Source organism: Cervus elaphus, chromosome 33 (genome assembly GCF_910594005.1).
Source record: "Cervus elaphus chromosome 33, mCerEla1.1, whole genome shotgun sequence".
Taxonomy (NCBI): domain Eukaryota; kingdom Metazoa; phylum Chordata; class Mammalia; order Artiodactyla; family Cervidae; genus Cervus; species Cervus elaphus.
Window position 1 is genome coordinate 8,889,608 of NC_057847.1, and position 22,366 is coordinate 8,911,973.

At 54.8% G+C, this 22,366-nt stretch overlaps 1 long non-coding RNA gene and 3 pseudogenes across 1 annotated transcript; all 4 read left to right on the forward strand.

Annotated features, from left to right (window-relative positions):
* Positions 1-207: 207 nt before the first annotated feature.
* Positions 208-326, forward strand: LOC122688775 (annotated as a pseudogene).
* Positions 327-6,578: 6,252 nt separating this feature from the next.
* On the forward strand, positions 6,579-6,697 carry LOC122688777 (annotated as a pseudogene).
* Positions 6,698-12,120: 5,423 nt separating this feature from the next.
* Positions 12,121-22,074, forward strand: LOC122688488. The gene is made up of 3 exons (XR_006339475.1): positions 12,121-12,167; positions 14,574-14,627; positions 21,984-22,074. It is a non-coding gene; the product is annotated as an uncharacterized LOC122688488 (long non-coding RNA).
* Positions 12,952-13,070, forward strand: LOC122688789 (annotated as a pseudogene).
* Positions 22,075-22,366: the final 292 nt, after the last annotated feature.

Sequence of the window (22,366 nt, forward strand, 5' to 3'; positions counted from 1 at the left end):
TGTGCGGAGGCCGGGCGGCGTCGGGCGGCCGCCGGGCTGCCGGCCCTGGCCGACCGGAGTCCGGTCGCAGGTCGTGCGGCTCAAGTGCAGCCCGCGGCCCTTGGAGAGGTGTGGCCGGCTGGCCTGACCGGCAGGCAAGTCAGACCGAAAGGGAGGCGCAACGCAGGGTTCTTAAGGTTCTTAAGGCGCCTGGCTGCAGCCACCTCCGTCTAGGGCCATACCACCCTGAACGCGCCAGATCTTGTCTGATCTGGGAAGCGAAGCAGGGTCTGGCCTGGTTAGTACTTGGGTGGGAGACCGCCTGGGAATACCGGGTGCTGTAGGCTTCCTGCCTCCCCTGTCCTTTAGCCCTGGCTCCCCCGGCGCGGTTGGCCGCCCCAAGCCCCACCTGCCCCTGGCCCCTCGCACCCGGCGCGCTCAGAGCCGTCGCCTGCCTTCCAGCCGGCCGGCCAGCCGGCCTGCCGGCGGCCCTCGAAGACAGCAGCGGCCCAACTCTTGGGTCCCCGCAGCCCCAGCCCCTCCCCTGGTGGGGGGCCGGGGCCCCGACTCCGGCCGCAGGCCTGGGTTGCCTCCGGATTTGGCTTCCAGGAAACCAGATGACAGTCGGGTCTCCATCTGGGGCTCCCTTGGCATGCCTCAGGCAATCCCGGGGGCTGCCCCAGCCCGAGCCCCAGCCTGGTACTCCCAGGCGACCGTTCCCACGCACACACACACACACACACACACAGACACACACACACACAGACACACACACAGACACACAAAGACACACACAGAGACACACCCCGCCCAGGACAGGTGAAGAGCTGCAAAGCACAGGGAAGGGAGACTCAGAAAGAGGGGAGAGAGTCCTAGTCTGGCAGAGACCACCCTCACAACCCTCACGTTCGGTTTCAAAAGCCCCGTGGTCCAGTGAAGAACAGGGCGGATGTAGGTAGAGTGGCGGCGGCGTCTGCCAATGCACAGACAGCGAGGGCGGAGCGCGCGCAGCGAGCCTCTGAAGGCGGGCGGGCGGCGTGCGACGCAGTCGGGCCCCCTACGCGCTGCGCCCGGAGCGGCGGCGGTCGGTATCGGTGCTGGAGACGGCGGCGGCGACGGTTTCGTGGCGGCCGCGCGCTGCTGTCTGAGCGGCGGGTGGTGGTGCGGCCTAGCCCCTCACTCCTGACACTTCCCCTCCCCCAGCGCACCGCGGTAAGTCGGGGGCCGGGGTGGTGGAGGCCGGAGACCGGCGGGCTCCTCCTCCACTCTGGGAGGGCGGGTGCGCGGGGCGTCCCAGGCCCTCTCGGCGCCCCAGTCTCGCGCCCTAGCGCGCACCTTCTGCCCTGGGGGAGCGGGCCCCGAGGCCTGGCCCTTGAGGCTCTGAGGAGGGATTGCTCTCTGTGGGGTCTGGGCCCGGGGCTCTGGCGGTCAAAGCCTCCCTTGAGTGAGCGTTTCTCGAGCAGGTTGGACTCCTTCATTTGCCCGGCAGTGATTAGGTGGGCAGGCCCTCTGCGGGAGCAGCGCCTTGAAACCCCGAGGGACGGTTTCCTCAGCACTTCGCTGATCACCGTGCGGGATTGGGCTTTCTTTGTTTTGGCTTCTCCAAGGAGAGATTTGCAACCCCAGGGGAGGGTGAGTGGGTTGGGAGTTTGTGAGCTTATGAAAACTGCATCTGAGAAAACTAAGGTCATTGAATGGAGTGAAACCTTCCTTTTTGTTCTCCCACGTGTCCCGCGTAAAGCTAGGCGAGAAACGGTGTGGTTTCTGGATTACTTACTCTAGGCATAAGGACCTTGGAAATTAAGTCAATTAAGTGTATGAACAATGTTTCTTGAGAATTTGGCACATTCTCTGTGTTTAGAATTGAACCGAAGTATTTTTCATTTGTGTCTTTTACCCATGAGATACTCATAACACCCCTCCCCAAGATTTAACAATCAAGAATGTCTTCAACCATTGTCAAATGTTACTTGGGAGGCAAAACTGCCTCTCAGTGAGACTGCTGCTGTACAGAGAATATTCCCAATATTTCAATAAAAGCATCTTACCTTTTAAAAAAAAAAGAAGAAGAAGAAAGAGGGAGAGAGAGACAGCAAGAGGACCACACAGATTCCCCACCCCCAGCCCCACCCCCACGCCTCCACACCCTCCCCCGTCCATCGTGGGTATGCACCCGGCCCCCAGTCGGCCTGACCACAGCCTCGCCCACCGACACACTCACACACACACTCTCCAACACTCACCCTCTGGTCTGGGGGCGGGGGCTGGGTCTTGCCTTAGGGAGCCAAGCTGAAGGGGACCTTTGAGACTTCAGCTGCGAGGAAGTCTTGGGGACCCCACGGGGGCTGCCAGCCCCAGGGCACCGCGTCCAGCCTGGGCCGCCCCAAGGGAACGCCCCCTCCCTTGGGGAAGCGGCTTCTTCCGCAGGGCCTCTCTCTGGGGTGGTCACGGTTGTGCCAGTGTGTCTGTCTCGGATCGGATGGCATCCTCTCTCCCGTGTCTGTCTCCCGTTTGCCTTCTGTCAGTCGGTCTGTCTCCCTCTGTCTGTCTCCACCTGTGTGTGTGTGTGTGTGTGTGTGTGTGTGTGTGTGTGTCCGCGCGCGTGTCTGTCTTCATCTCCCTCTCGCCGTCTGGGAGTCTGTCTCTGAACCTTCATCTCTTTCTGCCTCTGAGTCTCCTGACCCCCGGCCTCTCACAGGCGCTGTGGGTCTGGCTCTGGCTGAGGAGCTTGCGCCGGCCGGCTGTCTCCCTTGGCCTGGGTGCGTGCGAGTGTCTGTGTGTGTGTCCGTGTCCGTGCCCCTGCCTGTCGCTCGTCCGCTCTCTCAGGAAGGTCCTGTGCTTGGCGGGCGGCGTGGGGACAAGGGGGGGCCGCGGTCGGGCGAAGGGGCGGGGCTGCCGCGCTCCAGTCGCCGGCGGCGGCCGGCCCGCCCGCAGGCCAGACACCTCTGGGGCCACTTGGGCCTGAGCAGCGATCCGGAGGGGTGGGTGGGGGACCCGAGCGGGGGGCGGGCCTGGAGAGGCCCAGGGTGGGTGGGCGCCCAGACCTCCGCGCCCCTCACGCCAACCCGCAGCCCAGGCCTGCACGCCTAACCGGCCGCTCGTGGTCCCGGCAACCCTCCGGGCCCCCGGGCCGGGCCAGGCTTGCTTGCCAGGGCGGCGGTGTGCGGGGACGGGGCGGCGTCGGCCGGGCTGCCGGGCCTGGCCGGCCCGAGTTCGGTCGCCGGTCGTGCGGCTCAAGTGCAGCGCGCGCCCCGTGGAAAGGTGCGGCCCGGGCCGGCTCGACCGGCACGTCAGAGCGAGAGGGAGGCGCAGCGCAGGGCTTTGAAGGCGCCTGGCGCCAGCCGCCTCCCTCTGATGAGATCATACCACCCTGAACGGGCCAGATGTCTTCTGATCTGGGAAACTAAGCAGGGTTAGTTAGTACTTGGATGCGAGACCCCCTAGTAGTTAGGAGCTCCAGGCTTTTGCACAAAGTAGACGACAAGCCAACGTATAGGTGATGAAACGTTTATCGTGAAAAATCCAATGAAACCTGAATTCGAAGATGGTTTATGGCATAGAAGCAAGTGTTTTCCATTAGGTTCCCCCCTCCCCCCGAATTAACTTGCATGATGGTTTCCCATTAGCATAATGCTTAGTTTTTATTCCTTCTTTCCTTGTCTGTATCCATCTTTTTGCATCATCATGTGGTGCCTTATTGGCATAATTTTCCGCCTTTTTTCTTTTTTGTAACTTTTCGAAAAAGGACTTCTTAGGCATTAACATACTGATATGTCCATAAGGGGGAAAGACTTCTTCCCTACAACTGCATTGAAAAAATTTGAACTTAGGAAAATCTGTTTTAAGGTAGCAGAATTATTATTTTATCTTTCCAATCTAGCATTTGTGAAATCCTTAACTGCTGATAAGTGTTCAGGCTTCCCTGGTGGCTCAGCTGGTGAAGAATCCACCTGGCATGCAGGAGACCTGGGTTCCATCCCTGGGTTGCAGAGACCCCCTGGAGAAGGAAACGGCTACCCACTCTAGTATTCGGGCCTGGAGAATTCCATGGACTGTATAGTCCCTGCGTTCGCAGAGTCAGACATGACTGAGCGACTTTCACGGGTCACCAACAACGGTTCAGCCTGAAATAAGAACTTTCAAACATCTTTGAACACAGACGCTCTAACTTATTTTCCCTCTGGGATCAATATCCTGCATTTACTTTCAGGTTACGTATACACAATAGGCACAGAACTCTCTTATTGTGTCTTTTATTTGCATATAAATTAACAGCCTAGCAAATTTAAAATAGAAACACTAAAGACAGTGTTGCGCAGAGCAATCTCTGTTAAATGCCCCATTATCTCACTGAAGTTCCTATACACATGCAGGGACTGAAGGAGGACAGGAAGATGGCAGAAGAGCAACCCGCGAGCCACTGCTGTGTCTGTGCGCATCAACTACAGACTGCAAGGTAAGGACCGTATTTTACATAAATAGAAACACAGTTACAATTCAGATTTCCTTTTTAAGTTGCCTCCATAATTGGTTTGCAATAGCAACAGATTCTCCCCTTTCTTCATAGCCATACGCCAACACGTATCATTTTTAAAAATCTATTAATGTCAGACAAAACCATCACAATGCTTCAGGAGTGACTTCAAGAAAACTCCAGTCAAGTCACAGTACTCAGGCAGGTGGGTTTAATAAACAAGTCCTAGGTAGATATCAGTCCACCTCAAAGTGGGCAGTAATGTTGGAACACATCTAGGATTTCCTTTTTAAACACATGCTCCAAGGAAAACAGTACTGAATTTACCAGAGGAACGGTAAAAAGAGGACATCACTGGAAGGGAGTTTACACAGCCAGTCTGGCCCTGCGGTCTGACGCTGGGGCGGCATCTATCTGCTCGCTTGGCCCCTGTGTCCCTCGGGGAGGACACGGGCTCGAGAGTGCAGAACAGTATCATCACTAGGACTGCCCAGAGCTGCTGCGAACATCCAGAAAGTTGCACTTGAAGAGTTCTTTAGAGGGCTTCCCTGGGCATCCAGTGGCTGCTCCCAATGCAGGGGCCTGGGTTCCATCTCTGGCCAGTGAACTAGATCCCATACACTGCAAGTAAGAGTTTGCACGCCACAATTAAAGATCCCATGTGTGGCAACCAAGACCTAGTGCAGCTTACAGCAAAGAAAAAGGCACCACACGTTCTTTAGAAAGTGCTATAAAAGGCTATGAACGATTGCTTCTTCGAAGCAAATAGTAAAAAATACGTGTATTAGTTGCTCAGTTGTGTCCGAGTCTTTGTGACTCCATGGACTATGTAGCCTTCCAAGTTCCCCTGTCCGTGGAATTCTCTAGGCGAGAATACTGGAAGAGGTCGCCATTCCCTTCTCCAGGCGATCGTCTCAACCCAGCCGTGGAACCCAGGTCTCCTGCATTGCAGACAGATTCTTCACCACCTGAGCCACCAGGGAAGCCCAGGAAATACGTAGACCGGACTCCTATGAATAAAGACAGGTGCCATTAGAGAGAAAATAACCTACTAGGTTCATTTAGTTCTATTATTGCGCTTCTCCTTGGGAGTTAAAAATAAGAGTACTTCTGGAGAAACTGACAAAGCTGTGATTTATCTTAATAAAAGACTTCTGATGGAGATCTTGAAACCTGTTTCCTGAAAGAAATGAGTTATAAATATATTTCTTAAGCCTGGTGGCAACGTTTCTAATGACAGAATTCATCTCCCATGCAGCTCAATGAGTCCCTGTTTTTAAACAAGAGAATGAATGAAAGCGTTGAGTGCAGCAGCCATGAGATTCCCTACCGTCACAGCTCACAGTAAGGCAAGAAGGATCAAAGTAACTGTTGTCTGTCTGTTTTAGCAGTTGGTGAAAATCCAGTAGATCCTGTCTTCAATTCACGTAGAACTCTTTAAGGAAGAGTCTGAAGGCCCTCAGGAAGGTCCCGTGCTTGGCGGGCGGCGTGGGGACAAGGGGGGCCGCGGTGTGGCGAAGGGGCGGGGCTGAGGCGCTCGGGTGGACGGCGCCGGTGGCTCGCGGTGGGTTTGGGCCCCGGGCAGGTGCCGGGCAGGATGGGCGCTCAGGGCCCCGGCTGCGCTATGCCTACGCCGCGGGAGGCTCAGAGGACCGAGGGCCGCGGTCCGCGGCGGGCCCGAATCAGACACCTCCGGGGCCACGTGGCCCTGAGCCTGGATGGCCAGTGGGGCGGGGGGTGGGGGCGGGCGCCGACAGGGGGCGGGCCTGGAGAGGCCCAGGGCGGGAGGGCGCCGAGACCTCCGCGCCCCTCACCCCAACCCCAGGCCCAGGCATGCACGGCCAGCCGGCCACTCGGGGTCCAGGAAGCCCTCCGGGGCCCCGGGCCGGGCCAGGCGGGTTCTGGCCGGGCTTGGCGGTGTGCGGAGGCCGGGCGGCGTCGGGCGGCCGCCGGGCTGCCGGCCCTGGCCGACCGGAGTCCGGTCGCAGGTCGTGCGGCTCAAGTGCAGCCCGCGGCCCTTGGAGAGGTGTGGCCGGCTGGCCTGACCGGCAGGCAAGTCAGACCGAAAGGGAGGCGCAACGCAGGGTTCTTAAGGTTCTTAAGGCGCCTGGCTGCAGCCACCTCCGTCTAGGGCCATACCACCCTGAACGCGCCAGATCTTGTCTGATCTGGGAAGCGAAGCAGGGTCTGGCCTGGTTAGTACTTGGGTGGGAGACCGCCTGGGAATACCGGGTGCTGTAGGCTTCCTGCCTCCCCTGTCCTTTAGCCCTGGCTCCCCCGGCGCGGTTGGCCGCCCCGAGCCCCACCTGCCCCTGGCCCCTCGCACCCGGCGCGCTCAGAGCCGTCGCCTGCCTTCCAGCCGGCCGGCCAGCCGGCCTGCCGGCGGCCCTCGAAGACAGCAGCGGCCCAACTCTTGGGTCCCCGCAGCCCCAGCCCCTCCCCTGGTGGGGGGCCGGGGCCCCGACTCCGGCCGCAGGCCTGGGTTGCCTCCGGATTTGGCTTCCAGGAAACCAGATGACAGTCGGGTCTCCATCTGGGGCTCCCTTGGCATGCCTCAGGCAATCCCGGGGGCTGCCCCAGCCCGAGCCCCAGCCTGGTACTCCCAGGCGACCGTTCCCACGCACACACACACACACACACACACACACACACACACACACAGACACACACACAGACACACAAAGACACACACAGAGACACACCCCGCCCAGGACAGGTGAAGAGCTGCAAAGCACAGGGAAGGGAGACTCAGAAAGAGGGGAGAGAGTCCTAGTCTGGCAGAGACCACCCTCACAACCCTCACGTTCGGTTTCAAAAGCCCCGTGGTCCAGTGAAGAACAGGGCGGATGTAGATAGAGTGGCGGCGGAGTCAGCCAATGCACAGACAGCGAGGGCGGAGCGCGCGCAGCGAGCCTCTGAAGGCGGGCGGGCGGCGTGCGACGCAGTCGGGCCCCCTACGCGCTGCGCCCGGAGCGGCGGCGGTCGGTATCGGTGCTGGAGACGGCGGCGGCGACGGTTTCGTGGCGGCCGCGCGCTGCTCTCTGAGCGGCGGGTGGTGGTGCGGCCTAGCCCCTCACTCCTGACACTTCCCCTCCCCCAGCGCACCGCGGTAAGTCGGGGGCCGGGGTGGTGGAGGCCGGAGACCGGCGGGCTCCTCCTCCACTCTGGGAGGGCGGGTGCGCGGGGCGTCCCAGGCCCTCTCGGCGCCCCAGTCTCGCGCCCTAGCTCGCACCTTCTGCCCTGGGGGAGCGGGCCCCGAGGCCTGGCCCTTGAGGCTCTGAGGAGGGATTGCTCTCTGTGGGGTCTGGGCCCGGGGCTCTGGCGGTCAAAGCCTCCCTTGAGTGAGCGTTTCTCGAGCAGGTTGGACTCCTTCATTTGCCCGGCAGTGATTAGGTGGGCAGGCCCTCTGCGGGAGCAGCGCCTTGAAACCCCGAGGGACGGTTTCCTCAGCACTTCGCTGATCACCGTGCGGGATTGGGCTTTCTTTGTTTTGGCTTCTCCAAGGAGAGATTTGCAACCCCAGGGGAGGGTGAGTGGGTTGGGAGTTTGTGAGCTTATGAAAACTGCATCTGAGAAAACTAAGGTCATTGAATGGAGTGAAACCTTCCTTTTTGTTCTCCCACGTGTCCCGCGTAAAGCTAGGCGAGAAACGGTGTGGTTTCTGGATTACTTACTCTAGGCATAAGGACCTTGGAAATTAAGTCAATTAAGTGTATGAACAATGTTTCTTGAGAATTTGGCACATTCTCTGTGTTTAGAATTGAACCGAAGTATTTTTCATTTGTGTCTTTTACCCATGAGATACTCATAACACCCCTCCCCAAGATTTAACAATCAAGAATGTCTTCAACCATTGTCAAATGTTACTTGGGAGGCAAAACTGCCTCTCAGTGAGACTGCTGCTGTACAGAGAATATTCCCAATATTTCAATAAAAGCATCTTACCTTTTAAAAAAAAAAGAAGAAGAAGAAAGAGGGAGAGAGAGACAGCAAGAGGACCACACAGATTCCCCACCCCCAGCCCCACCCCCACGCCTCCACACCCTCCCCCGTCCATCGTGGGTATGCACCCGGCCCCCAGTCGGCCTGACCACAGCCTCGCCCACCGACACACTCACACACACACTCTCCAACACTCACCCTCTGGTCTGGGGGCGGGGGCTGGGTCTTGCCTTAGGGAGCCAAGCTGAAGGGGACCTTTGAGACTTCAGCTGCGAGGAAGTCTTGGGGACCCCACGGGGGCTGCCAGCCCCAGGGCACCGCGTCCAGCCTGGGCCGCCCCAAGGGAACGCCCCCTCCCTTGGGGAAGCGGCTTCTTCCGCAGGGCCTCTCTCTGGGGTGGTCACGGTTGTGCCAGTGTGTCTGTCTCGGATCGGATGCCATCCTCTCTCCCGTGTCTGTCTCCCGTTTGCCTTCTGTCAGTCGGTCTGTCTCCCTCTGTCTGTCTCCACCTGTGTGTGTGTGTGTGTGTGTGTGTGTGTGTGTGTGTCCGCGCGCGTGTCTGTCTTCATCTCCCTCTCGCCGTCTGGGAGTCTGTCTCTGAACCTTCATCTCTTTCTGCCTCTGAGTCTCCTGACCCCCGGCCTCTCACAGGCGCTGTGGGTCTGGCTCTGGCTGAGGAGCTTGCGCCGGCCGGCTGTCTCCCTTGGCCTGGGTGCGTGCGAGTGTCTGTGTGTGTGTCCGTGTCCGTGCCCCTGCCTGTCGCTCGTCCGCTCTCTCAGGAAGGTCCTGTGCTTGGCGGGCGGCGTGGGGACAAGGGGGGGCCGCGGTCGGGCGAAGGGGCGGGGCTGCCGCGCTCCAGTCGCCGGCGGCGGCCGGCCCGCCCGCAGGCCAGACACCTCTGGGGCCACTTGGGCCTGAGCAGCGATCCGGAGGGGTGGGTGGGGGACCCGAGCGGGGGGCGGGCCTGGAGAGGCCCAGGGTGGGTGGGCGCCCAGACCTCCGCGCCCCTCACGCCAACCCGCAGCCCAGGCCTGCACGCCTAACCGGCCGCTCGTGGTCCCGGCAACCCTCCGGGCCCCCGGGCCGGGCCAGGCTTGCTTGCCAGGGCGGCGGTGTGCGGGGACGGGGCGGCGTCGGCCGGGCTGCCGGGCCTGGCCGGCCCGAGTTCGGTCGCTGGTCGTGCGGCTCAAGTGCAGCGCGCGCCCCGTGGAAAGGTGCGGCCCGGGCCGGCTCGACCGGCACGTCAGAGCGAGAGGGAGGCGCAGCGCAGGGCTTTGAAGGCGCCTGGCGCCAGCCGCCTCCCTCTGATGAGATCATACCACCCTGAACGGGCCAGATGTCTTCTGATCTGGGAAACTAAGCAGGGTTAGTTAGTACTTGGATGCGAGACCCCCTAGTAGTTAGGAGCTCCAGGCTTTTGCACAAAGTAGACGACAAGCCAACGTATAGGTGATGAAACGTTTATCGTGAAAAATCCAATGAAACCTGAATTCGAAGATGGTTTATGGCATAGAAGCAAGTGTTTTCCATTAGGTTCCCCCCTCCCCCCGAATTAACTTGCATGATGGTTTCCCATTAGCATAATGCTTAGTTTTTATTCCTTCTTTCCTTGTCTGTATCCATCTTTTTGCATCATCATGTGGTGCCTTATTGGCATAATTTTCCGCCTTTTTTCTTTTTTGTAACTTTTCGAAAAAGGACTTCTTAGGCATTAACATACTGATATGTCCATAAGGGGGAAAGACTTCTTCCCTACAACTGCATTGAAAAAATTTGAACTTAAGAAAATCTGTTTTAATGTAGCAGAATTATTATTTTATCTTTCCAATCTAGCATTTGTGAAATCCTTAACTGCTGATAAGTGTTCAGGCTTCCCTGGTGGCTCAGCTGGTGAAGAATCCACCTGGCATGCAGGAGACCTGGGTTCCATCCCTGGGTTGCAGAGACCCCCTGGAGAAGGGAACGGCTACCCACTCTAGTATTCGGGCCTGGAGAATTCCATGGACTGTATAGTCCCTGCGTTCGCAGAGTCAGACATGACTGAGCGACTTTCACGGGTCACCAACAACGGTTCAGCCTGAAATAAGAACTTTCAAACATCTTTGAACACAGACGCTCTTAACTTATTTTCCCTCTGGGATCAATATCCTGCATTTCCTTTCAGGTTACGTATACACAATAGGCACAGAACTCTCTTATTGTGTCTTTTATTTGCATATAAATTAACAGCCTAGCAAATTTAAAATAGAAACACTAAAGACAGTGTTGCGCAGAGCAATCTCTGTTAAATGCCCCATTATCTCACTGAAGTTCCTATACACATGCAGGGACTGAAGGAGGACAGGAAGATGGCAGAAGAGCAACCCGCGAGCCACTGCTGTGTCTGTGCACATCAACTACAGACTGCAAGGTAAGGACCGTATTTTACATAAATAGAAACACAGTTACAATTCAGATTTCCTTTTTAAGTTGCCTCCATAATTGGTTTGCAATAGCAACAGATTCTCCCCTTTCTTCACAGCCATACGCCAACACGTATCATTTTTAAAAATCTATTAATGTCAGACAAAACCATCACAATGCTTCAGGAGTGACGTCAAGAAAACTCCAGTCAAGTCACAGTACTCAGGCAGGTGGGTTTAATAAACAAGTCCTAGGTAGATATCAGTCCACCTCAAAGTGGGCAGTAATGTTGGAACACATCTAGGATTTCCTTTTTAAACACACGCTCCAAGGAAAGCAGTACTGAATTTACCAGAGGAACGGTAAAAAGAGGACATCACTGGAAGGGAGTTTACACAGCCAGTCTGGCCCTGCGGTCTGACGCTGGGGTAGCATCTATCTGCTCGCTTGGCCCCTGTGTCCCTCGGGGAGGACACGGGCTCGAGAGTGCAGAACAGTATCATCACTAGGACTGCCCGGAGCTGCTGCGAACATCCAGAAAGTTGCACTTGAAGAGTTCTTTAGAGGGCTTCCCTGGGCATCCAGTGGCTGCTCCCAATGCAGGGGCCTGGGTTCCATCTCTGGCCAGTGAACTAGATCCCATACACTGCAAGTAAGAGTTTGCACGCCACAATTAAAGATCCCATGTGTGGCAACCAAGACCTAGTGCAGCTTACAACAAAGAAAAAGGCACCACACGTTCTTTAGAAAGTGCTATAAAAGGCTATGAACGATTGCTTCTACGAAGCAAATAGTAAAAAATACGTGTATTAGTTGCTCAGTTGTGTCCGAGTCTTTGTGACTCCATGGACTATGTAGCCTTCCAAGTTCCCCTGTCCGTGGAATTCTCTAGGCAAGAATACTGGAAGAGGTCGCCATTCCCTTCTCCAGGCGATCGTCTCAACCCAGCCGTGGAACCCAGGGCTCCTGCATTGCAGACAGATTCTTCACCACCTGAGCCACCAGGGAAGCCCAGGAAATACGTAGACCGGACTCCTATGAATAAAGACAGGTGCCATTAGAGAGAAAATAACCTACTAGGTTCATTTAGTTCTATTAGTGCGCTTCTCCTTGGGAGTGAAAAATAAGAGTACTTCTGGAGAAACTGACAAAGCTGTGATTTATCTTAATAAAAGACTTCTGATGGAGATCTTGAAACCTGTTTCCTGAAAGAAATGAGTTATAAATATATTTCTTAAGCCTGGTGGCAACGTTTCTAATGACAGAATTCATCTCCCATGCAGCTCAATGAATCCCTGTTTTGAAACAAGAGAATGAATGAAAGCGTTGAGTGCAGCAGCCATGAGGTTCCCTACCGTCACAGCTCACAGTAAGGCAAGAAGGATCAAAGTAACTGTTGTCTGTCTGTTTTAGCAGTTGGTGACAATCCAGTAGATCCTGTCTTCAATTCACGTAGAACTCTTTAAGGAAGAGTCTGAAGGCCCTCAGGAAGGTCCCGTGCTTGGCGGGCGGCGTGGGGACAAGGGGGGCCGCGGTGGGGCGAAGGGGCGGGGATGAGGCGCTGGGGTGGACCGCGCAGGTGGCTCGCGGTGGGTTTGGGCCCTGGGCAGGTGCCGGGCAGGATGGGCGCTCAGGGCCCCGGCTGTGCTACGCCTACGCCCGCGGGAGGCTCAGAGGACCGAGGTCCGCGGCGGGCCCGAATCAGACACCTCCGGGGCCACGTGGCCCTGAGCCTGGAAGGCGAGTGGGGCGGGGGGTGGGGGTGGGCGTGGGCGCGGGCGCCGACGGGCGGGCCTGGAGAGGCCCAGGGCGGGAGGGCGCCGAGACCTCCGCGCCCCTCACCCCAACCCCAGGCCCAGGCATGCACGGCCAGCCGGCCACTCGGGGTCCAGGAAGCCCTCCGGGGCCCCGGGCCGGGCCAGGCGGGTTCTGGCCGCGCTTGGCGGTGTGCGGAGGCTGGGCGGCGTCGGGCGGCCGCCGGGCTGCCGGCCCTGGCCGACCGGAGTCCGGTCGCAGGTCGTGCGGCTCAAGTGCAGCCCGCGGCCCTTGGAGAGGTGTGGCCGGCTGGCCTGACCGGCAGGCAAGTCAGACCGAAAGGGAGGCGCAACGCAGGGTTCTTAAGGTTCTTAAGGCGCCTGGCTGCAGCCACCTCCGTCTAGGGCCATACCACCCTGAACGCGCCAGATGTTGTCTGATCTGGGAAGCGAAGCAGGGTCTGGCCTGGTTAGTACTTGGGTGGGAGACCGCCTGGGAATACCGGGTGCTGTAGGCTTCCTGCCTCCCCTGTCCTTTAGCCCTGGCTCCCCCGGCGCGGTTGGCCGCCCCGAGCCCCACCTGCCCCTGGCCCCTCGCACCCGGCGCGCTCAGAGCCGTCGCCTGCCTTCCAACCGGCCGGCCAGCCGGCCTGCCGGCGGCCCTCGAAGACAGCAGCGGCCCAACTCTTGGGTCCCCGCAGCCCCAGCCCCTCCCCCGGTGGGTGGCCGGGGCCCCGACTCCTGCCGCAGGCCTGGGTTGCCTCCGGATTTGCCTTCCAGGAAACCAGATGACAGTCGGTCTCCATCTGGGGCTCCCTTGGCATGCCTCAGGCAATCCCAGGGGCTGCCCCAGCCCGCGCCCCAGCCCAGTACTCCCAGTCGACCGCGGGCACACACACACACACACACACACACACACACAGACACACAGACACACAAAGACACACACAGAGACACACAGACTCACCCCGCACCCCGCCCCGGACAGGTGAAGAGCTGCAAAGCACAGGGAAGGGAGACTCAGAAAGAGGGGCGAGAGTCCTAGTCTCGCAAAGACCACCCTCACAACCCTCACGTTCGGTTTCAAAAGACCCGTGGTCCAGTGAAGAACAGGGCGGATGTAGGTAGAGTGGCGGCGGCGTATGCCAATGCAGACCGGACCGGAGTCCGGTCGCAGGTCGTGCGGCTCAAGTTTAACCCACGGCCCTTGGAGAGGTGTGGCCGGCTGGCGTGACCGGCAGGCAAGTCGAAGCGAAAGGGAGGTGCGATGCACGGTTCTTAAGGTTCTTAATGCGCCTGGCTGCAGCCACCTCTGTCTTCACCCCCCATCTCACTCCTACCCAAAGACTCAGTGTCTGTGCCATGAGCCTCCCCTACATTGAGGTGTCATGGGCCATTGTGTAGTCCCAAAGCTATTCATATCTCTCTTCCGATTTCCACCATCAGACTTTCATTTCTTTGGCTGGGAAGTTTTTATGTCTCTTGAGTCTTAAGTGCTGAGGCTTTTATACACCCCACCTGTCTTCCTTTGGGCCTCTCTAGGTTTTGTGGACGCGTACTTGTTATAAACTGGAGAAGGAAATGGCAAAGGTGTGAAGTGAATTCTGGACATGTTTTAAGAGTCTTGTCTTGAAAGTTCCCCAAGAAAATGGCAACCCACTCCAGTGTTCTTGCCTGGAGAATCCCAGGGATGGGGTCGCACAGAGTCGGACACGACTGAAGTGACTTAGCAGTAGCAGCAGCAGCATCTCTACTCAGAGTCAGCAATTTGACCTTCTTGTACTTCTTTTCCTTGTTGGTTTTAGTATCAAGGTTATGCTAGTCTTATGAAACAAGGAGGAGAGTGTTCCTGGTTTACCGCAAGAGTTCCTGTGAGATTGCTGTTTACTTCCCTGGCTTTTTGGAAGAATTGATTGACAAAACAATTAGGTTTCATTGTGGGGAGGCTTTTCACTTCAGATTTAATTTTTTTCATGCAAATAAAAATTTCTGATTTTGTATGTCTTCTTGGGTCTATTTAGGTAAATCATTTCCCAGTGCTAAGAATTTAGTGAGGCCAGCAGACTCTGCAATTGGTAAGTGACGTAAATAGTACGTTCATAATATCTTTGTTGTCTGCAAGATGGGTTGTCTCCCCTTTTAAAAATCCTTGATATTGGTGATTTGTGCCCTGCCTCTTTTTCTTAATCAGTTTCTCTAGGGGTTTATCATTTTTATCAATCCTTTCAAAGAGCCAACTTTTGGCATTGTTTTTTAAAAATATTCATATGTGCTTACTGTTTCCTTATTTTCTGCTCCTTTTTCTTCCATCTGCCTTGTGTTTCGTTTGCTATGCTTCTTTTCTGGTTTCTTGGGATAGAGGCTTAATTGATTTTTAGCCTTCCTTCTTTTCCAGGATATGTGTTTAAGGCTTTAAGACCCTGTAAACATAGTTCGCTGGGTCCCACAAGTTTGAATAAGCCAGACTTTCATTATCTTTCATGGAAAAGTATTTCTAATTTTCGTTGTGTTTTTTAAAATTATTATTCATGAAGTTCTTCAAGAAGTATGTCATTTAATTTCCCAATGTTTGGGAAGGTTTTTCTAGTGACCCTTTTTGGATTCCTAGCTTAATTCCATGAAGAGCCCTGTCTTAGGCTTTTTGGGCTACTGTTACCAATACTGTAGACTAGCTGCTAGACAAGAGAAAGTTGTTTCTTAGAGTACTGGAGGCTGGGCAGTCCCAAGATCACCAGCAGGTGCCACGTCTGGTGAGGCCTGGTTCCTGGTTCCTAGACTGCCTGCTGCTTCTCCCTGTTCTCGCATCACGGGAGCCCATTCCCTCCTGACCTGACCCCTCCCAGAGTCCCTGCCTCCGAGTATCATCTCCACGTGCGGGGTGAAGTTTGAGGGCACATAGACCGTCAGCCCATTGCAATCCCTAAGCATACCCTGCATTATTTCAGTCCTTTGAAATAATTCGAGCTTTCCTGGTGGCCCAATATATATTCCTTTTGTTATATGTTCCTTGGGTCCCTGAAAATCATGCGTATTAGGGGGAATGCAGTGTTCCGTGCGTATCACTTAGATCAGGTTTGTCAATCATATAATTCAGATTTCGGTAGCCACGTTGAGTAAAGCAGAAGTAGGTGAAATCATCTGTAATACGTTTTATTTTAACACACCCAAAGCGGTACCCTTTCCGTGTGTGATCAGCCTGATGGAACCCAATGAATCAGTTTCTGTTCTCTTCTTCACGCTGCGTCTTTAAACTCCAGTGCGTGTCTCACGTGTGCAGCACACCTCAGCGCAGCGCCGGCCGCACTTCAGGTCCTTCATGGCTGCAGGTGACCACGCACCAGGGAGCCCAGTTCCGTGAGAGATGTGTCTTTAACGTCTGCCATTGCAATTGTGAACCTGGCTGTTACTCCTTTTCTGTTTCTGTCAGTTTTTATGTATTGATATTTTGAGGTTATGTTATTAGGTACATTCAAATTTAGAATCCTCATCTTTTTGGTAGACGGAACTTGTATCAGTATGAGATGCTTCCTTTTATCGCTAGGAATGCTTCTTACTCTAGGCAGTGTTTGACAGTGATATTGCCACATCAGTTTTCTGTCCTTGTTTGCCTGCGTATCTTTCCGTATCACCTGTCTGTGGTCTTCCATCTTCACATGTACCCCTGTGAATAGTGTAGAGTTTTGATGTTAATCAGTTTGACACTTTTTATCTTTCCGTGAGAACCTTTGCTCTGTTTACAGTTTGATGTTCCCGTGTGCAGACAGCATGTTGCTGTTTGTTTTCTGTCTGTGCCGCCTCTTCTGTGTCCATGTCTCTGGCCTTCTGTTAGAAGGGTGAGGTGCTTTTCTAGTTCTTCCTCCTCTGCCAGGTGGTTGGGTGAGCGTGCGCAGATACGGCGTGTGGTTTACATTTAAGTCTAATTTAGTGCTGTTACTGCCTCCCTGAAACGGCTGTTTCCTCCTTGTCACTGTTATCCTTTAAAACTGTAGATATATTTTTGGTGTTGTCATGATTGTAGAGTTAATGTGTACTGTCAGAATTACCTCATGGTTGGTCTTTACTTGTTCTTTATATTTCAGTCAGAGACTACTTTTCTTTTTCCCAAAGCACGGCCTTAATATCTTTTTAGTTCATGTCTGTGGGTGATGAGTTGTCTCATTTCCATTTGCCCTAAAAGTCTTTATTTTCTTTCCCTTTGGAAGCGTGTTTTTGTTGGGTGTAGAACTCCAGGTTGGCGGTGTTTGTTTTCAGCATTTTACAGGCGCCCGTCAATGATCTCCTGACTTCGTTGTTCTTGAAAAGTCAGCTCTCGGCGTTGCTGTGCCATTAAAAGCCACACCTTTTTACCTCTGAGCGCTGGAACATTTTCTTCTCGCCTCAGGCACCCGCAGAGCTGCTGAAACCAATGTGTGGTTTTCACTTTTGAGTCAATAGTCTGATTCTTGAGCCAACTCTTGCCCCCGTCCGTGCCAGTCAGTTCCGTCACTCAGCGTCTGACCCGTTGCGACCCCATGGACTGCAGCACGCCAGGCTTCTCTGTCCATCACCAGCCCCCGGAGCCTGCTCAAGCTCATGTCCATCGAGTCGGTGATGCCATCCAACCGCCTGGTCTTCTGTCGTCCCCTTCTCCTCCCACCTTAAGTCTTCTCCAGCATCAGGTTCTTTTCCAGTGAGTCAGTTTCTCGCATCAGGTGGCCAAAGTATTGGAGCTTCAGCATCAGTCTTTCCAGTGAATATTGAGGACTGATTTGCTTTAGGATGGACTGGTTGGATCTCCTTGCAGTCCACGGGGCTCTCAAGAGTCTTCTCCAACATCACAGTCCAGAAGCATTGATTCTTCGGCATTCAGCTGTCTTCATGGGCCAATTCTCACATCCATGCATGACTACTGGAAAAAACATAGCTTTGACTAAATGAACCTTTGTCGGCAAAGTAATGTCTCTGTTTTTTAACATGCTGCCTAGGTTCGTCATAGCTTTCCTTCCAAGGAGCAAGTGTCCTTTAATTTCACCATCTGCAGTAAGTTTGGAGCCCAAGAAAATAAAATCTGTCACTGTTTCCATTGTTTCCCCATTTATTTGCCATGAAGCGATGGAGCCGGATGCCATGATCTTCATTTTTTGAATGCTGAGTTTTATGCCAGCTTTTTCACTCTCCTCTTCCACTTTCATCAAGAGGCTCTTTAGTTCCAACCCCTGGAGGCATTTCTTATTCCCCTTTCTGTCTTTTCGCCCTCATAAGGGGACCCATTTATAGCTTTTAACAACATAGTTTCACAACGGGCTCTTTCTATACTTTTTTCCCTTTTATATATATATTTTTAACTGATCCATCCTTCAGTTCACTGATCCTCTCTTCAGCTACGTCCAGTTTGATGTTAAGCCCAGAGACTGAGTTCTTAAATTCAGTCCCTGTTATTTTAACGTTGTAGCATTGGTTTTGATTCTCAGAAATTTCTCCTTTGGTCAAGTATATTTTTTGAACTGGTGACGTTTGCATCTGATACCTCTAGCATACCTCTGATATTCTGATAGACATCTGCTACCTCTGGATGTGTTTCAGTTCTTTTTCTCTTGGTCCTGTTTGTTGTTACACCCTTTTTTGCTTTGTTGGTTGCATGTTGGACACTATGTTTGGAAAACCCTAGAGGTCCTGAGTGATGCTGTCTTCTCCAGACTTTCCTCTGACGTAGACCTCTAGTGGGGACAGAGCTCTCTGTTCACTCAGGGCCTGAGTGACTTGAGGCTGGGGGGTCCTTGTAAGCTGAGTCTCAGCAGCCTTCACCCACCTTCCCCGCCTCCCCCCACCCGACCCCAGGGAGGAGCCCTCCAGCGTCTCCGTCTGGAAGCCTGGGGGCCCTCCCAGGGCCCCTCCTTCTCGGCAGGTCCTGAATCCCACCGTCCGCCTCCTGAAGACCACGAGGTGATTGATACTCAGCGCTCAGCCAGTTTGGGCAGAGTGTTGGGTACGTTTTCTGTGCCCAACTTTTCTTGGGGAGATTGGTCTCTACCATCCGGACTGACTTGTCAGGCCTGTGCTCATATGTTTCTCTTCCCAGCCCGAGGAACCGTCCAGAGCTGTGTTACCCAGTCCCCTCTGCTGGACTTTCCCCTGCCTTTTGTTCGCAGAGTCAGGTTTGTTCAGATGCCCCGGGGGAAGGAGCGGCCCTCTCAGTCTCCAGCTCCCTCACTGGGCTTCCCTGGTGCTTGAAATCTTGGATTGTGGCTGCCTGAGGACCTCTTTTAAAATGTATTTAGCTTTTCTAGCTCTGGGTAGGCTGACCTACAAGCTGCTTGCGTCTGTAACTGGAAGTGGGGAAGCCCTGGGTGTCTTCTCTCATCTGAGGCCACATGTAAGCATCACAGTAATTATACTGATCATCTTTATTTGATCCCGGGAAAACAAGAGGCAGGGGTCCTTGCTTAGTACCCAGGGTTGTGTTTCGGATCAGAATCCCCAGCTTGCCCATGCTCTTTCAGTGCCACTTGAATTTGGGAAGAAGGTGGAGCAAGCGGCCCACGCAGCCTGGGGACGGAGGAGCCGGTGTGCCCGCTTCCCCTGCGCCTGCCAGCCCAGGGCAGGCCTTGCGATGACAGGATGCTGGTGGTGGACGAGAAGCTGAGGAGGGCGGGGCTGCGTGACCTGTGTTCTGTGATGGGGTCACATGTGGGTTTTCTTTTTCAGTTTGAAAAGTGACTGCTTTTACCACCTTTTGTATTTTTTGGACCAAGGCAGATATATAAATAGGTAAATAAACGCTCTTTCGTCGATTAAAAAAAAAAAAGAAAAGTGACTGCTTTTAATCTTCCCTCCAGTTTCACTTTAGGTTGAAAATGAAGATTTTATTCTTCAAGTTGAGCACAGTGATTTTACAGTCTTTTTGAAAGCCAGAGTTGACGTTTTCAAAAGACGTCTCAGAGAACTCCAGTAGATAAAGCGAAAAAAAGAGAACGTGTTCAGGGTGCACTGAGGGCGGGACCCCAATCTGTACCCTGTCTCCCCAGAGTCTGTCATTGCTGAGACGGGTGGACATAGGACCCCAAGCACCCCGGGGACTGAGTCCTCAAGTGAACGCAGAGGTCCGGGCTGAGCCAGGAGCAGTGTGGGCTATGCCCTGGTGCGTGGAGAGCCGCGAGGCTGGGGGTGGGGCCAGGAGAGGGGGTGGGAGACTCTGGCGGGGAGGGAGGGCAGGGCAGCCCCTGGCGGGATCTGGGAGGCGCTGGCTGTCACGGCTGGAGGCAGGGCCACCCCTGAACCTCCACCATGCAGCCCCCATGGGGCCGAGTCTTCTGGCGGCCCAGGGTCGAAGTTAAGGGGGTGAGCTCGCAGCAGGTTGAATGAACCCCGGTCCCCACTGTGGGTTCACTGTAAGCGCCCGGAGCGAGGTTGGTCAAGCCCTTGCTGAGCTCGAGTGAGGGAGCCAGTCAGGGAGGACCAAGCTCAGGGTGAGAGTGAGGGGCAGCCAGCGTGGTGAGTGCTCCTCAGCCGGGTGGGTTCTGGGCACACCCTAGAGTTCAGGGGTGCCCTTTCAGTAGCCTCACTGCAGGCTTGTTTCAGGGGTGGAGGAAGCAGAAGCCCACTTAGAAGACGTGCTCATCCCTAGCGGTTGTGGTTTCTGAAGCAGTTTATACTGTTCGGTTTGACTGTGACCCAGTGACCTTGCAGGGTCACGTTTGACGGTGGGCCTGAGCTGTGGGCCCGGCCTTCCTTCTCCCGCACCCAACACACACCTGCCATCTTTTTGGCAGCCCCTCCCCGCTCTCTGCACCCTTGATGGTGGGCCTGAGCTCAGCCCCCCTGTTACCATGGAGCCCCTTGTGACAGAGTGGTTTCCATGTCCTGGGCTCCTGGGAGATGTGCTGGAGGCAGAGCCTTCGTGCCATTTCTTCTTGAGACAGCAGAGCTGGTGGTCATAGTGTGAGAGCAGTGTGTGAGAGCAGTGTGTGAGAGTGGTGTGTGTGAGAGCGGTGTGTGTGAGAGCAGTGTGTGTGAGAGCGGTGTGTGCGTGAGAACGGTGGTCATAGTGTGAGATCGGTGGTGATACCTCAGGTGCTGAGGTATCTGCCTGAGAAACAGCAGGTGGCCCCGAGTGGGGGGCTGCCCCCATCCACGAGGATGGGTCGCAGAAGGGCCAGCCTATGGGCGCTTTTCCCATGCTGCAACCCCAAGAAAAAGGCCAAGACAAGAAATAAGTTGGCCTCATCCCAAGTCCTGGAAGCAGAGTGCCCGGAGGTGAGAGCAGCCGGGGGCTGGGCCCGTCGGGTTGGCCCTCACCTGGTGAAGCGTTGGGGTTGTGTTTCACTGTGTTCGCATGGGTGTGGGCCCTGCCGGCCAGGGCGTTCTGGCCTCCTGGGCAGGATCGACCCCAGCAGGTTGACCTTGTAAGAGGCTGTGCAGGTGGTGCATGGACGATGGGCGGGGGCCCCACAGGAAGGGAAACAGTGGCTGGAGGAGTCACTGGGGCACGTGGACTGAGCCATAGAGTCAGTCCTTGGAGCAGAAAGGCTAAGCCCGTTAAGGTCTCTCTTCTTCCAAACAAGGGATCCCCTGGCTGGAGGAGTCTCTGGGGCATGTGGATCGAGCTAGAGATTCAGTCCTTGAAGCAGAAAGGCTAAGCCCCTTAACGTCTGCCATTTTACAAAGCACAGACCAGTGCATCCAGTGTTCTCATGACGGGTACCTAGTGCTCATGTGTATAACATACACCCTCATAGCTTCACATGTCTACTGCATGCCTCTTAGAAAGTGTTGGGCAGTGCTCTAGGTGCTGAATACTTAGTATGTAGTAGGGGATACATGGCCCAGGATTTTTGTATTTGTGCAAAGAACAATCGAAGAATGAAAGAGTCCGTGTGGTTTGGTCTGAGCAAGTTCACCACGTGGACGGCCCCGCGTACATACGTATTGTGATAAAATACATATAACATGAATTTACCATTTTAAGCAGTTCATGGAATGACTGGGTGACTTCAGTGGAGTCAGGCTAACAGACGGCCTTGGGGTGCCATCAGCCTCTTTCCCAGAGGAACACTCCAAAGCCTGGTGGCCTTGTAGACCTTACCTTTCTTCTTCACTCTCCCCAGGGGCTCTAGGTCACTTGTCTGTGTGTCGTTTAAGAATCTCTTTATCCACTTTGTTGTTAGGTGTATGTTTAGGAAAGTTTCTCAGACTTCCCTGGGTCTTGAGAAGGCTGGCTGGATTCCGGGTTCTGCCCTGCCGCGTGCCTGCCAGGTCGAGGTGGAGGCTGCAGGCCAGTCTGAGTTGTAGGGGTCTGTGTGGTCTTGGGGTCAGCAGACCCCCTCTTCTCCGGAGGGGCAGGGAGATCCTTTGAGTGGAGCCTGGAGAGAACGGACAGTGTCAGTCTTCAGAGTCTCGCTCTCTTTAACATTTGTGTTTGCATTTAGTTACTCCCTCATTTACCTGTTTTCTAGGAGTTGGCCACATCTCAACAACTAAAGGCATGCAGGGAGCAGCTTCTTACAAGAGAAGCGGAAATCGCGGAGCTGAAAGCCGAAAGGAACACCACCAGGGTCAGTAGGCGGAGTCTCACGTGTTGACCTGTGCCCCGTGGGGGTCACCGCTGGGCTCCGTGTTGCTGTCTTTAAAGTCTGTCTGGTTTTCAAGTCATTTTTCACATCTTCCCACTGAGCAGACTGAGGTGGATCAGTTTGGGGTTCTCATACCTTGCTTCAAATTTATGATGAGAGCTAATGTAATTTTAGTACATTTGAGGGGAGAGTTCTCTTAGCTTCCATTTTTGTCCATGCTGCAGTTTGTGTGGCATCTTAGATCCCCGACCAGGGATTAAAACCCA